This window comes from Mauremys mutica, chromosome 19 (assembly GCF_020497125.1).
Source record: "Mauremys mutica isolate MM-2020 ecotype Southern chromosome 19, ASM2049712v1, whole genome shotgun sequence".
Classification (NCBI taxonomy): Eukaryota; Metazoa; Chordata; order Testudines; family Geoemydidae; genus Mauremys; species Mauremys mutica.
The window spans coordinates 14,450,559-14,463,926 of NC_059090.1; the positions used below are offsets into that span (position 1 = coordinate 14,450,559).

At 46.4% G+C, this 13,368-nt stretch overlaps 1 protein-coding gene across 2 annotated transcripts in view; it reads left to right on the plus strand.

Annotated features, from left to right (window-relative positions):
* TPST1 (tyrosylprotein sulfotransferase 1) overlaps window positions 1-13,368 on the plus strand; it is an 85,051-nt gene that overhangs the window by 3,772 nt on the left and 67,911 nt on the right. The window contains exons 2-4 of one of the 2 annotated variants that reach the window (XR_006574382.1): window positions 7,988-8,139; window positions 10,202-10,355; window positions 11,173-11,241. The gene's annotated coding sequence lies outside the window, so the exon portion shown is untranslated. Of the gene's footprint in view, window positions 1-7,987; window positions 8,140-10,200; window positions 10,356-11,172; window positions 11,242-13,368 lie in introns of those variants that run through there. The other variant, XR_006574383.1, reaches the window with a different exon arrangement.

A 13,368-nucleotide genomic window follows, 5' to 3' on the forward strand; every position in this document is an offset into this window, starting at 1 on the left:
TATCTGCAACCTTGCTTTTCTAACAGATGTAACTGATCACCTGAATGCACTGAACTTGAAACTTCAGGGTAGAAAACAGGTGATAACACAGATGTATGACAGTATTAAGTCATTCAAAGTCAAGCTTACTTTATGGGGGAAACAGCTGACTGCTGGCAATTCGGTCCATTTCTCAACTCTGAATTCCTTAGGAAAAGTTGAACCCAAATCCTTGAAAGAATATGCAGAGATCATTTCTAACTTACACAAACAGTTTGATGTGCGGTTTAAAGATTTCAAGGCACTTGAACCACATTTTCAACTTTTTTCCACACCATTTGCTGTTGAAATTGACAATGTTGCAGAGGAAATGCAGATGGAGTTAGTGGAGCTTCAGTGTGACACGATTTTGAAGCAGAAGTATACAGATGTTGGAATTCCAGAATTCTACAGGTTTCTTTCACAAGAAAGATTTCCCATGTTATTCTCTGCTTCTGCAAGGATAATGGCAATGTTTGGAAATACATATATATGTGAACAGTTTTTCTCTTCCATGAAGATTAACAAATCTGTGTTAAGGTCAAGGCTCACTGATGAACATTTGCAAGCAACACTGAGATTGGTTTCGTCTCAGGATATCAAACCTAATATTGATGCTCTGGTTGATGCAAAACGCTGCCAGCTAAGTGGCCAAAAATGAAATGACTGTCAAAATTAGCACTGACGTTTCACATTACAGTTAAAGAAGTTAATAAAAAAGTTAATAAATTGACTTTTAATAGCATACTATATTTTAATACTATACTACTATATTACTCTTCATTTTTTTTTCTGCCTACCTCCAGGCGCTTCCCGCCACCAAGCCGCCAAACAGCTGTTGGTGGCGCTTAGCACTTTCCAGGAGGGAGGAGGGAGGAGCGGGGAGCCGCGCGCTTAGGGGAGGAGGTGGAGAAGAGACAGGGCAGGGGCGGGGCCTCATGGAAGGGGTGGATTGGGGGTGGGGCCAGAGGCAGCAAGGGGGCGTGTCAGTGATGCGGCCCTCGGGCCAATGCACTAGTCCTCATGCGGCCCTCGGGGTCATTTGAGTTTGAGACCCCTGATTTAAAGTCACCTTTTCCGCCCTACGCTACCCCTGTCCCAAGCACAGTAGCAGAGTCTCTGGAGAATCAGACCCCTTGTGTTCTTAGATACTAATCAGCTTTAGAATTCAGAATCCGGGGAGGATTTTAACTCTGCCATTTCTGGGGGGCTTCATGATACCTTCACAGAAGCTCAGCCGTGCTAACCGTCTGCCTTATCCAGAGGTCTAAATCCTAGTACCCACCTTTATAAAACAGGCCTATCCTAACACAAAGCCTTTAACACAGTGGCTCTCAAACTTTTTTTACTGGAGACCCTTTCACATAGCAAGTCTCTGAGTGCAACCTCCCTTATAAATTAAAAACACTTTTTTGTATATTTAACAGCATTATAAATGCTGGAGGCAAAGCAGAGTTTGGGGTGGAGGTTGACAGCTTTCGACCCCCCATGTAATAACCTTGTGACCCCTTGAGGGGTCCTGACCCCCAGTTTGCAAATCCTGACATCTGAAGAGCCACTTTGACACTAGCTGGATATGGCCAAGAGCCATGAAAATGAAACCTATTTAGCATTCTGCAGAGCACATAAGGAGCTTATAATAAAAGTCACAGTTAATACATCAGAATAGCTGCAGGTTACGATAGAAGCAGTATTATTTAGAGCTTGCAGAGGGATCTGGCAGGTGGAGGCTGTCAGCAGCTTTAGCAGAAGTCTGGCTCTAGAGATGTCACTGCCACCCACCCACATCATCATAACATTTAGTACTTTTAATCTTCATAGCTCCTTGCAAGTATTAACTAATTGATCCTCACGACCCTCCTGAGGGCTAGAGCTAGTAGTCAGCTAGCAACTAACTAGCTGGGCTTCTGGCTCTGCCACTGGCACACTGCACCTTGGATAAGTCACCTAGGGGTGAACTTTTAATAGTGGCCAATGAATTTGGGTGTCAAAATGTTTGGGTGCTCAGCCTCAGGTAAGATGGGTGTGCAGCCTACAGTAAAGCCTGATTTTGGGAGGTGCTGAGTACCTGCAGATTATAAGATCATGAGTGGTGTGGAGAAAGTGAATAAGGAAAAGTTATTTACTTGTTCCCATAATATAAGAACTATGTCAGCAGGTTTAAAACAAATAAAAGGAAGTTCTTCTTCACGCAGCGCACAGTCAACCTGTGGAACTCATTGCCTGAGGAGGTTGTGAAGTCTAGGACTATAGCGGCATTTAAAAGAGAACTAGATAAATTCATGGGTGCTAAATCCATTAATGGCTATTAGCCAGGATGGGTAAGCAATGGTGTCCCTAGCCTCTGTTTGTCAGAGGGTGGAGATGGATGGCAGGAGAGAGATCACGTAAGTTTGAAATTCCCATTGGTTTCAACTGGCATTTGTGTGGGTTCTCAGCACTTCTTCAAATGGGCACCAAGAAAACCCAGGCCACTTGTGAAAATCATCCCTTTGCTTTTCCGTGCCTCAGTTTCCCATCCTGGGGCTAATCCTTCCCAACTCACTGGAGTGTGTTGAGGCTTCATTCATTCATGTTTGTAAGGTGTTTTGAGATCACCAGATGGAAGGTGCTATACAAGTGCAAATTATTATGTATTATCCTAATGTAATTTTTTTTAGTTGTATCCCTAAGAGCCCCATACAAGAGTTAAGGTGGCTGATCAAAATTGGGAGATTTCATTGAAGTCGTCCACTCCAACTATGCAATGCAAACCTTACTGAACTAGTAGGATTTTGCTGAACGTGTTTTCTGTTTTGAGGCTGTGCCAATAAAATTAGACTGGCACAAGATGAAGGACAATTGTGTTTTATTCTGTAGTTTTCTTGGTGCGTTTTCTAGCTATAATTGATGTCAAAAGATATATTGCCTGTTCTGGTAGTCACTGATGTAGTGAACCTAAGGCTTTTGGCCTTTATATCCAGTCCAAATTCTGGCCTCTACTTGCTAGGGCCTGACCAAATTCACAGTCCATTTTGGTCAATTTCACAGTCAGGGGATTAAAAAAATTGTAAATTTCATGATTGCAGCTATTTAAATCTGAACTTTTAGGGTGTTGTAATTGTAGGGGTTCTGGCCCAAAAAGGAGTTGGGGGGGTGTAGCGGGCCGGTGTGGCTCCCCTCCTCCCCGGAGAGGGTTGAGCCCCGGACACAGGAAGGGGCGGGGCTACAGCAGGGTGAGCCCGCCCCTCAGAGGGTCAGGCGGTGACCCGGAAGAATAAAAGCCGGGCCTCCCAGCTCAGTCAGCTCTCAGCCACCGGGGAGAGCAGACCTGCCTGAGGGAGCTCCTACCGGAGGAACCACTGGAGCCCCGAGCGACTGCCTGGACTGGACGGAGAGCACCCTACCTCGCTCCTGGGAAGACCAGCCGGAACTCCCCCGCGCCACCTACGACGAGGAGCCCGGGGGAACGCCCCAGCTGCCATGCTGTTACCCCGAGGAGCCCCCGGGGCAGGATTGGCTGGACTTCCCTAAGGACCTACCAGACCTACCCCCCAGCCCAGGTTGGGACGAGCCCATGCAGTGGGACTTCCCGGGGCGAGACGCCGTGGACCAGGTAGGCCAAGAGGGGGATAGTGGAAGTGGCCCGGGGGCAGCTGACCTCAGTCAGGCTGCTGACCAGACTGAACCCATGTCAGTGTGTTGCGGTCAGGATCCCCACTGACCGGCAGCGGTGACGACCGCTGCCTAGGGCCCCGGGCCGGGACACAGTGGAGTGGGTGGGCCTGTGTCCCCCCCTGCCACCCCACTCACGGGTGGCAGTCGTCCCCCTCTACCTACTGGCTCAGCCTGCCACAAGAGGCCTGAGCCCCTGTACTGTTTGCTACTGGGTCAGCCTGCCACAAAAGGCCTGAGCCCCTGTACTGCTTGCTACTGGCTCAGCCTGCCACAAGAGGCCTGAGCCCCTGTACTGCTTGCTACTGGCTCAGCCTGCTACCAAAGGCCTGAGCTCCTGTACTGTCGTTACTGGCTCAGCCTGCTACCCAAGGCCTGAGACCTATTTAGACTGTTTGTCGCCCAGCCCCTGCACCAGGGGGCCTGGGCCTGTCCTAGCCTTAAAGAGACAGGACAGAACCCCTGTGAGACAAGCGGGCCGGTGTGGCTCCCCTCCTCCCCTCAGAGGGTTGAGCCCCGGACCCACCTGTTACAGGGGGTCGCAAGGTTATTGTAGGGGAGTTGCGACACTGCTATGCTTACTTCTGCACTGCTGCCGGTGGTGGCGCTGCCTTCAGAGCTGAGCAGCTAGACAGTGGCGGCTACTGGCTGGGAGCCCAGCTCTGAAGGCAGAGCCGCCGCCGGCAGCAGCGTTGAAGTAAGGATGGCAGGGTATGGTATTGCCACCCTTACTTCTGTGCCGCTGCCTTCAGAGCTGGGCCCTCAGTCAGCAGCTGCCACTCTCCGGCCGCCCAGCTCTGAAGGGAGCAGTGCAGAAGTAACGGTGGCATGGTATTGCCATCCTTACTTCTGTGCTGCTGGTGATGGGGTGCTGCCTTCAGAGCTGGGCATCCAGCCAACAGCCGCTGCTTTCCAGCCACCACCTCCTGCTCTCCAGCCACCCAGCTCTGAAGGCAGTGCAGAAGTAAGGGTGGCAATACCATGACCCCCCTAAAATAAACTTATGCTCCCCCTGCAACTCCCTTTTGGGTCAGGACCCTCAATTTGAGAAACTCTGGTCTCCCCTGTGAAATCTGTATATAGTGTAGGGTAAAAGCACCCAAAAGACCAGATTTCACGGTCCATGACGCATTTTTCATGGCCGTGAATTTGGTAGGGCCCTACTTATTGCCTTCACCTGGCTTTCATGGGGGCGATTGAAGGCAGAGTATGGGAAAAGGCTTAAATCGCCATTGAAGGTAACAGATGCTGTATAGTCAATTATTTCCTCTTCTGCTGCTGAGCAAGGAGTTCCTGGAGCTTGGCCCAGCTTTTGAGAAATTTGGAGAAACTGGAAACTTAAAAAAAAAATTATTGTTGGCTCATGACAACTGCGGAAAAAAGAAGTGAGAGACCTGAATGCCACAGCAGGAGCTGCCTTCATCAGTTCCAACCTACTAAAAGTATGAAACTATAGTCTAGGGAACATGCCCAAATGAGTGTCTGGGCCTGATTCGCTGCTGTGTTACTCCACTTCTACCCCATTGGCATTACACTGATCTCAGTGGACTCACATTGGGGTAAAATGCACTGCGGAATTAGGCCCCTTTGTGTTAGAATGAAGCAGTGCAGAAGCTGTGCTCCGAGTTACACAGATGTAGCTCACGTTGATGTCAATGGGACGTACACGTGTCATTCTGGCCAAACTGAGCCTTTAAATTGTATCATCGCCAGCCCTGCAAAATGCTGTGAAAGGTGTGCTGTGGGTTCTGGTCTCATTTACACTGAGGCAGATCCAGAGTAACCCCACTGAAGTCAGCAGGTTGCACTGGGGTAACTGAAAGGCAAAATATTGCCCTTGGTCACCCAGTTGCTAAAGAAGGGTTTTCATATTTGTTAGAACAAAACTCCAAGGGGAATGTATTACGTTTTGAGTTAGCAGGCACCATGCCTGATTCTTCTCTGAGTTACAGTGGCATGAATCCAAAGTAACTCTATTGACTACAGTGGAACCACTCTGAATGTATAGCTTTGCCAACTAGTAGAGTCTGGCCGACAGACCTCTCTGTCTGTTGTTCACTGCACTATGTACACAGCTGATTTTTCAGTGTGGGGTGCACCAGTTTTCTTCTTTTTGTATATGCTAGTGTAAGGGAAAGAATGGATTGAAAAAGTTAACAGAGAAAGGATTTATTTTGGGGGGACTGCAATAGTGCCAGCCCCTAAAATCATAAGTCAGACCCTACAAAAGTTAGGAAATTGTCTTAAAAAGTCATGAGATCAGGGGTGCTGGAAGAATTTTTATAGTGAAGGTGCTGAGAACCATTGAATCAAACTGTAAAGCCTTTATATAATGGAATCCACTTTAAGCCAGGGAGTGTGGCAGCACCCCTAGTTCCAGCACCTGTGCATGAGATTAAAAAAAATAGGTTCTTTTTATTTGCCTTCTGGTTTTTGAGCTTTTAGGGTTTATTTTTCAAGCTTTTCTCCACGATCACTGGCTGTAATGAAAGCTGAGACTGATCAAATGATGCCAGGAACTGGAGCTTTAAGAAAAACACTAACGATTGCAGGACTGGTGATAAAATTGTGAGAGCTGGCAGTGCTAGAAATGTGTGTGTGTATATCTTGGCGAGTTTATATGTTCTGCATTTTTTGCGGGCCCGTTAGCAAAGCCTAACGGTTAATGATTAAAATGTGATTGTATGAACTAATCTCTGAAAGACAGTGAATTTAGAATTTACTTAAAACAGGTCAAATCAGACATAATATTGTCTAACCCAAGATTCTTGCATTCAAACCAATAAACCGTAAGACCCATGTTAAAAGTGGAATAATAAGAGCTGGAAACACACAGGCCACAAATGATCAATGCATGAGCTGAAAGATCAGGAAATGAACTCAAATGTCAACAATCCCTGCAGCAGCCACCTTTGGTGGCTCTGATATCTGGGAATGGGCCAGATCTGAATTAATCAAATGCTAAAGGTTGCATCATGGGCTCTCTCCCCGGGTTCAGCTGCAGCTGATATTAACCAGAGTTGCATGCCAGAATGTGGGTGAGTTCACCCATGACATAGTGGTGGTCCAAGTTACTCAGGTCAGGTATGAGTGGATTAGAAAATGAGTGTGCATAGCAAAATAGTATAACACGCACCAATGGATGTGCAATCTGAGTGCAAATTACACCAGGTATTCGTTGGGGACTAAATTAAGCCTGGGCATAAATATTGAAGTCAGGAGCTGCATATGCTTCTTATAGCCTGGCTCAGTTTGGCTCTGGAAGTGATGGTGATGGTGGAGGCATAAATTAGATCAGGGAGGGGCTGCTCTCCCTCTGTGAGTTAAATTATCTGCTGTAACAGCCTATCTATTTTCTGCTTTTGTTTGCACAGATTAACTCTGCTTAATTGCAATGGAGTTATTCTAGAATGAACAGGTTAGTGAGATTAGTATCAGGCTCCTAGTGTTCAGATTATTTTTAGGGTACTGGTCCAGTTTCTGATCTCAGTTTCACTGTTGCACTCATTCCAGTAGCTTCAGTGGAGTTACTCTGCATTTACACTGATGTTATTGAGATCAGAGCCTGGGCCACTGAGATTCACGCCAGCACAGTTTGGGTTTATTCATCCTACAGCCTGTAACTGTGTTGAATCAATTTGCAAACATGGCTCTTCCCAAACACAGTTGCAGCATGGTTTGCCCCCACTCGCGCTACACTGTTGCAACTCTGTTCGGAATTTGTGCTATGGAATCGGCAGAGGGAAAAGACACAGCATGGTTTCTGCTAGCTTGGTTGTTTTCTTAAGAAACCTTGTCCATAATAAACATGGACACTGCTAAACCAGTGTTGTGAACAGTTGTTAAGTACAGGGTGCTTGTGACTTCACTGCATTGTTATTTATTTTCGCAGCTGTAGCAATGCATGAAGATATGCCTGCCACTGAATGTTGTGATAGGAAGTTAATTACCTTGCCAACTCTATATCTCAGTCTCACTCATTTGCCTCTGGAAATCTCTGGAGATGCACAGAGCTTTGGGAGCTGAGCCTCTAGCTTCTTCCATGAAAGAAAGATGCAAAAACCTACCCCACTCCATTCCAGCAGAAGAATGAACATGAACCTATATGAGCTGAAACATTTCATGTTTCCACTGCCCTGAGTGCAAGTAACCCAGGCATCCTGCAATGAGCATCACAGAAAGATCGGCGCTGATCTTTCTTCCCCTGACATCTGCATTATGATTGCGAGGAATGCAAGAAAATGGCAGCTCCTGTGACAGTCCTTCCACAAGGGGTGAGACAATTTAGCTCTGATTTACTTACAATTTTTCATAGGAAAGTATCTGAAGATGTTTGACAGCCGAGAAATTCCTCTCCAGCTCGTATGACTTTCCTTAAGGAACCTGCACAGAATAGACTTCACCTGGTGTTCTTTCAAACGAATCATTTGTTACATCAAGAACGGCAAGCTCGGCCTGCAGTCGCACGTGAGTGGTTCCTGTCGATTGTCAGGGCTCACGATCTAGCCCACAGGATTCTTTTCATTTTGTGATTGCTTCCTGCTTTGCCAGAGAGATTTCTGTTTGCTTACTTGTTAATCGCCTTGCTAGGGTTGCCAGCTTTTGGAACACGGCCTGCAGTGCCAGCTCATTTACCTCATGGCGTCATAATGTAACGTCATGGCCTCGTGCCACGACGGGAGGATGCTGTGCAATATCATCATCGTGTCACAAGACAGTGTTGTGACTGGAAGAGCTTTTGCTGGCCTGAAATAATTTTGCAGACAGTCAAATCATCAGGGTTACCCTGCTTAAATAGGGACTATCCTCTAAAGCCAAAACAAGAGGCAGTCCTCTTCTTTCTTATTCCCACGGAGGGCAGGACCAGAAGCAATCATCTTAGTTTGCAGCAAGGGAGATTTCAGTTAAATATTAGGGAAAACTTTCTAACTGAAAGGGTTGTTAAGCATTGGAACAGGTTACTTAGGGAGGTTTTGGAATCTGCATCACTGGAGGATTTTAAGAACAGGTTAAGCGAACACCTTTCAGGGATGGTCTAGGTGTGCTTACTTCTGCCTCAGGAGGCGGGGATGGATTAGATGACTGGTCTCAAGCTCCCTTTCAGCACTACCTTTTTATGAGGCTGTGATTATACGCTTCTGGCAATGGGCATAGCCTGGAATTCTGTGGAGCTCCCCTAGCTCAGGCTTCTTCTCACAGTTACGCTCAGTCAATCTGACTCTCCCACGGAATGACAGTGCCCTTTAGTGAAAGGAAGTAATCATTCTCCTTAAGAGGGGTATGCATTTAAAAGCAAAGGCAGTTGCTATACTGTCCATCATTAGCCAGTCTAGACACGCAAATTGTTCTGACCTATTTACCGCACTACAATGCTCATATTTATATAAAGTGATACGTCATCTTGTGTGGTGTTTTCTGTCAGGTGTGTGAGCTAAGCAGAGTCGCACTGAGTCGTTTCCTAGATGGGCGACTTCCATAGGACACCTAGGTAGTGTGGTGGCAGTCCTCCCAACAGGTCAGTTTTGAACTGGTTTGGAGACTTTAAGATGCTGGCTTTCAAATTAAATGTACCACCGGCACCTATGGTTTGTAAGGATGTTAGGGCAGCTTTTGTTACAGTAAACCCTTGGCAAGATTACAACTTGAGTAATTACAGTCTGCAACCTAAGTTCCCCCTGGAGGTTCAGTTGGACGCAGCAGTCGTCTTTCCTCCTTGTTCTAATGGTTGTGCCGTGCAATGTTGCTCTCAGCTGCTGAACAGCAGCCGCAGTCCAGAGGTGGTTGCATCTCACGGGCAGGTGAAGCGAGTTGCACATAAAGCTTGAAAATCCATTTAAGTTTGTAAGTTACTTGGGATGAGAAATCAGTATTTAATTGTAAGACTCTTTCATGGCGCACTGAGCTTTCAGGATGAGCTTTTCTCCCACATCTTGTCTCTGATAGAAAACTGCAGGCTTATAATGACCTATCTATGGAAGAGATTAAATGAAGGATAAAGCCTTTCATATTTTCCACTCCTTATATATGTAAACGCCACTAAAGAAAGCATTCTGGGATTCTACCACAGATAATTCTAACATTAGGCAGGGAGTGCAGCACATACTTGACTGAAAAAAAAGTAAAAAATTTAAATTATAAACAGTTGATTCGTACTAGAAAATGCATTATATAAACTCAACTTGTTTTTCCCCTTTGATCCATATTGTCTGTGCTTCTAAACTACAATATTTGTGAGATGTTTTGCAGGAGATACCCATCCTCAAAATGGATAGTTGGCAGCGGATCCGGAAAATAAAGAGCAGTCTGTTTCCTGTTAAATATTGCTGGTCACATTAATTTACATTGTTTATCTCGTGTTTTACTGCTTCCACGTTGATGTTGCATTAAGCTGGCTGGAGTTGAGGCAAGAAATCAAATGCAGGCCCTGGCAAAGATTCTTTTACACTAATAAGGGTTGTTCAGATAATCATTGTTTTTTTATGCATTGAAATACAAATACTGCAGCTGTCTCTTTAACTTCTTTAATTAGTGTGTGTTAATACATTGCTGGATTGAAAAACCCTGGAGATTCAAGCCTCGGTACAGCACAGGCGTCGGCCGTGCAAGCGTCTCTCACTGTTGGACTTCACTCCCCTATGGATTCATCTTTGGCCTTTCTGCTGTAGCTGTTGACAGTGGACCTAGTAAGTGCCAGTTGTATTGATATTAGCTTTTGTGCCTGTCATGTGTTTACTTGTCCCCGGGCAACTGAACGCTGACCTAAATTTCTCCCAAGCTATCAAATGGTGAATGGAACTTCCAATCGCTATCTGCCCTTCTGAATTTGAGCCCGCATCCCGCCATCCGGGGAGTGTACAATATCCCATTAGCTGCCCTCTGACTCTTCTGTCCCCCAGAAGCAGTCTTGTTTGCCTTCAAACTGCAGCAAGAAGTGATGGCATTGAAGGCAATTATTTCATCAGACATACTCTGCTAAGTAACCACCGTTCTGTGTCCTCTTCCCCAAATGGGACTGCTACCTCTGTTTATTTAGAATGGGTGGAAGTTGCCGGTTTGACAGTCCTGGAAACTAGAGGGGGCAGGTCAGTCCATTGAGCAGCCAGATGTTCATGTTTGACATTGAATGGATATTATATGCTGGGTCAAAAAATGTGTCAGATAAAATTAAGTTGAGCACGGCACCGTGTTTAGATTAAATCTGACAGGATCCAGTTCTTTTCTCTTCACTGTCAGCTTCTTTAGATTGCAGAGCTGCCCACAACCCTTTCCCTGCATCTCCAGGCTCTTAAGATAAAGGCAAGATAAGTTAAGCAAATGGGGCAAATCCCAGTCTCATTGAAGTCAGAAGGAGTTTTGACATTGACCCCTTTAAAAATGGGATCCTCAGGTTTTCAAATAAATGTCTTTGAGCAAAATCGACCTCTCCTCGTGGACCTGCCAGAGCCTGAATTGTCTAGGTGTCCTCCAACAGCTAAACCAGTCCTTATTGTGCTGTCATAGGTGGCTGCAGTGGCATTGGCTTGCTGGGAAAACACGGAACTCTGAACGTTGCAGCTGTGCACAGAGCAGGTAAGTGAGAAAGGAGGACCTGCCTGTCTGTATGAATATGTATAGTACAGATTGAATATATCTGTAGTTGTTAGGTGTGTTGCAGCTCCTGAGCTGTCTGATATGATCATTCGTGTTGGCCGACAGGATAAACTTCTGCAGACATGTCCAATAGTTAATCTCACACCTGTGATATCCCTGTACGTCACTGATAGCCTCATGCACCCTCATCGCCTTCAGCAGAGCTTTGGGGCTGCAGCTGGTGTGGATGGGGCCTGAGACAGGCTGTACAAGCAGGCCCTTGAGTGGCCTAATGATGCCCCCCAACCTTCACTAGCAATCACTGGTGCTCTCCTTGGGTCCTCTTCCCCCCTGCCTCTCTCCTTGACTCCCCGCCTCTCACCCTGTACCTCTCTCTCTCTTCAATCACTCCTGCCTCTTCCCCCTTGCTTTCTCGTCTTGCTGTTCCCCGTGGCTTTCTATTGGGACTCTTTTCCCAGCACCGCCCTCTCTTCTCCTATGGCTCCCCCTCTTGCTCAATTAGTCTTCTCCTTTGGCTCCTCTTCCATCCCCCTGCCTCCCTCGCTTGCTCCTCATTTCCCCTGCTCTCTTCCCGGCCCCATTCACTGTTGCACTGGGTTGCAGAGCAACGCTCCCCATAGCCTTTCTCTCCGTGTGTGTACGCATGCGAACGTGCGCACCCACTGGCAAACTAGCAAGTTGCATGTAAGGGGAAATGGTTAACAAATGCCAAAGGGAAAAGCAACCACCACTTGCCACGGATAAGTCGCACCGTACTGTGGAAAGGGTTGCCATATTCTCCTCGCCATTCTTTCCCTTGATGGTCTGACTGACTCTCCAGCAGTCCATACAACGCAAGTCATATGGAATAATTAATTTAGCTCACATCAGTCTCAAGCAACACGTGGGCTGCTACTGCTGCTGACTGCTGCCAGCTTTAGCTGTAGAGAGCTGAGCTTCCATAAAGAACCAACTGCTTTCCACCTGGCTCAGGTTACTTGGAGGCTGTCGACAGCAACGCTAGAGAAAGTGGCAGAGCAAAGCAGTGATCTTGGCCCAAATCGAGCCAAAGGATTTGGAATAAAAAGGCCTGAAATAAGGACAAAAGCTTCTCACAAGCCATATTCGTAAAGGAGGTTTACAAGAGTTGTCACCTAGCATTGGCCTGGAAGTGTTTCTACCATTTTTAAAGCTAATTTTCCCTATAGAAACATTTTATAGAATTTAATAACAGGGTAGAAACCAACAGGGTTCTGCAGGGTTCTATAGAAATCTCTCTAAATCACTTATAGCCGGGGGGTCTCAACCTTTTTCTGTCTGACACCCCCCACCCCCGCAAAAAAAAAAAGCTATAAAAATCCCACTGCCCACTTGTGCCCCAATAACTGGTTTTCTGTGTATAATAATCAGGACTGGCGTTAGGGGGTAGCAAGCAGGGCAATTGTCCAAGGCCCCATGCTACGGGGGCACCAGGAAGCTAAGTTGCTCAGGCTTCAGCTTCAGCCCCAGGTGGTGGGGCTTCAGCTTTCTGCCCTGGACCCTAGCAAGTCTAACACTGGTCCTGCTTGGCAGACCCCCTGAAACCTGCTAGCACCTTCCAGGGGGCCCCGGACCCCTGGTTGAGAACCACTGACCTATAGAATGTAACAGAGAAATTTCAGCTTTTGGCAGAATTCTTAAAACAACTTATGGAGGCTAAAAGAGATCCAGTGCACAGAATAATGGAGTCAGGAGGCCTTAATACTGTTCCAGACCCTGCCACTGAGTTGCTGTGCAACCTTAGGCAAGTCACTTATCCTCTCTGTGCCTCAGTTTCCCCACCTGTAAAGTGGAGCTAATGCTCCTCAGCTTCCTAAAATCTAATGCTACCAAGAGCCAGATGCTTATGTTGTTTTATTCATTATATCTCTGCTTATGGACTAAAAATGATGCCTTTCAGCTCATGCCATCTAAGGACAGAAAGTAAAATATTTACCTCATTTATCTCTCCCTGATCCCCTTCCTGTGGTGTTGATTCCAAATGTAGCCAACAGATAAGATTTCAAGTATACAGAAAATCTCATTGGATGCAGAGTTTCACAATGATATCAACAATCTTATCAGAGCAAAACAAAGGTGAGGAAATTA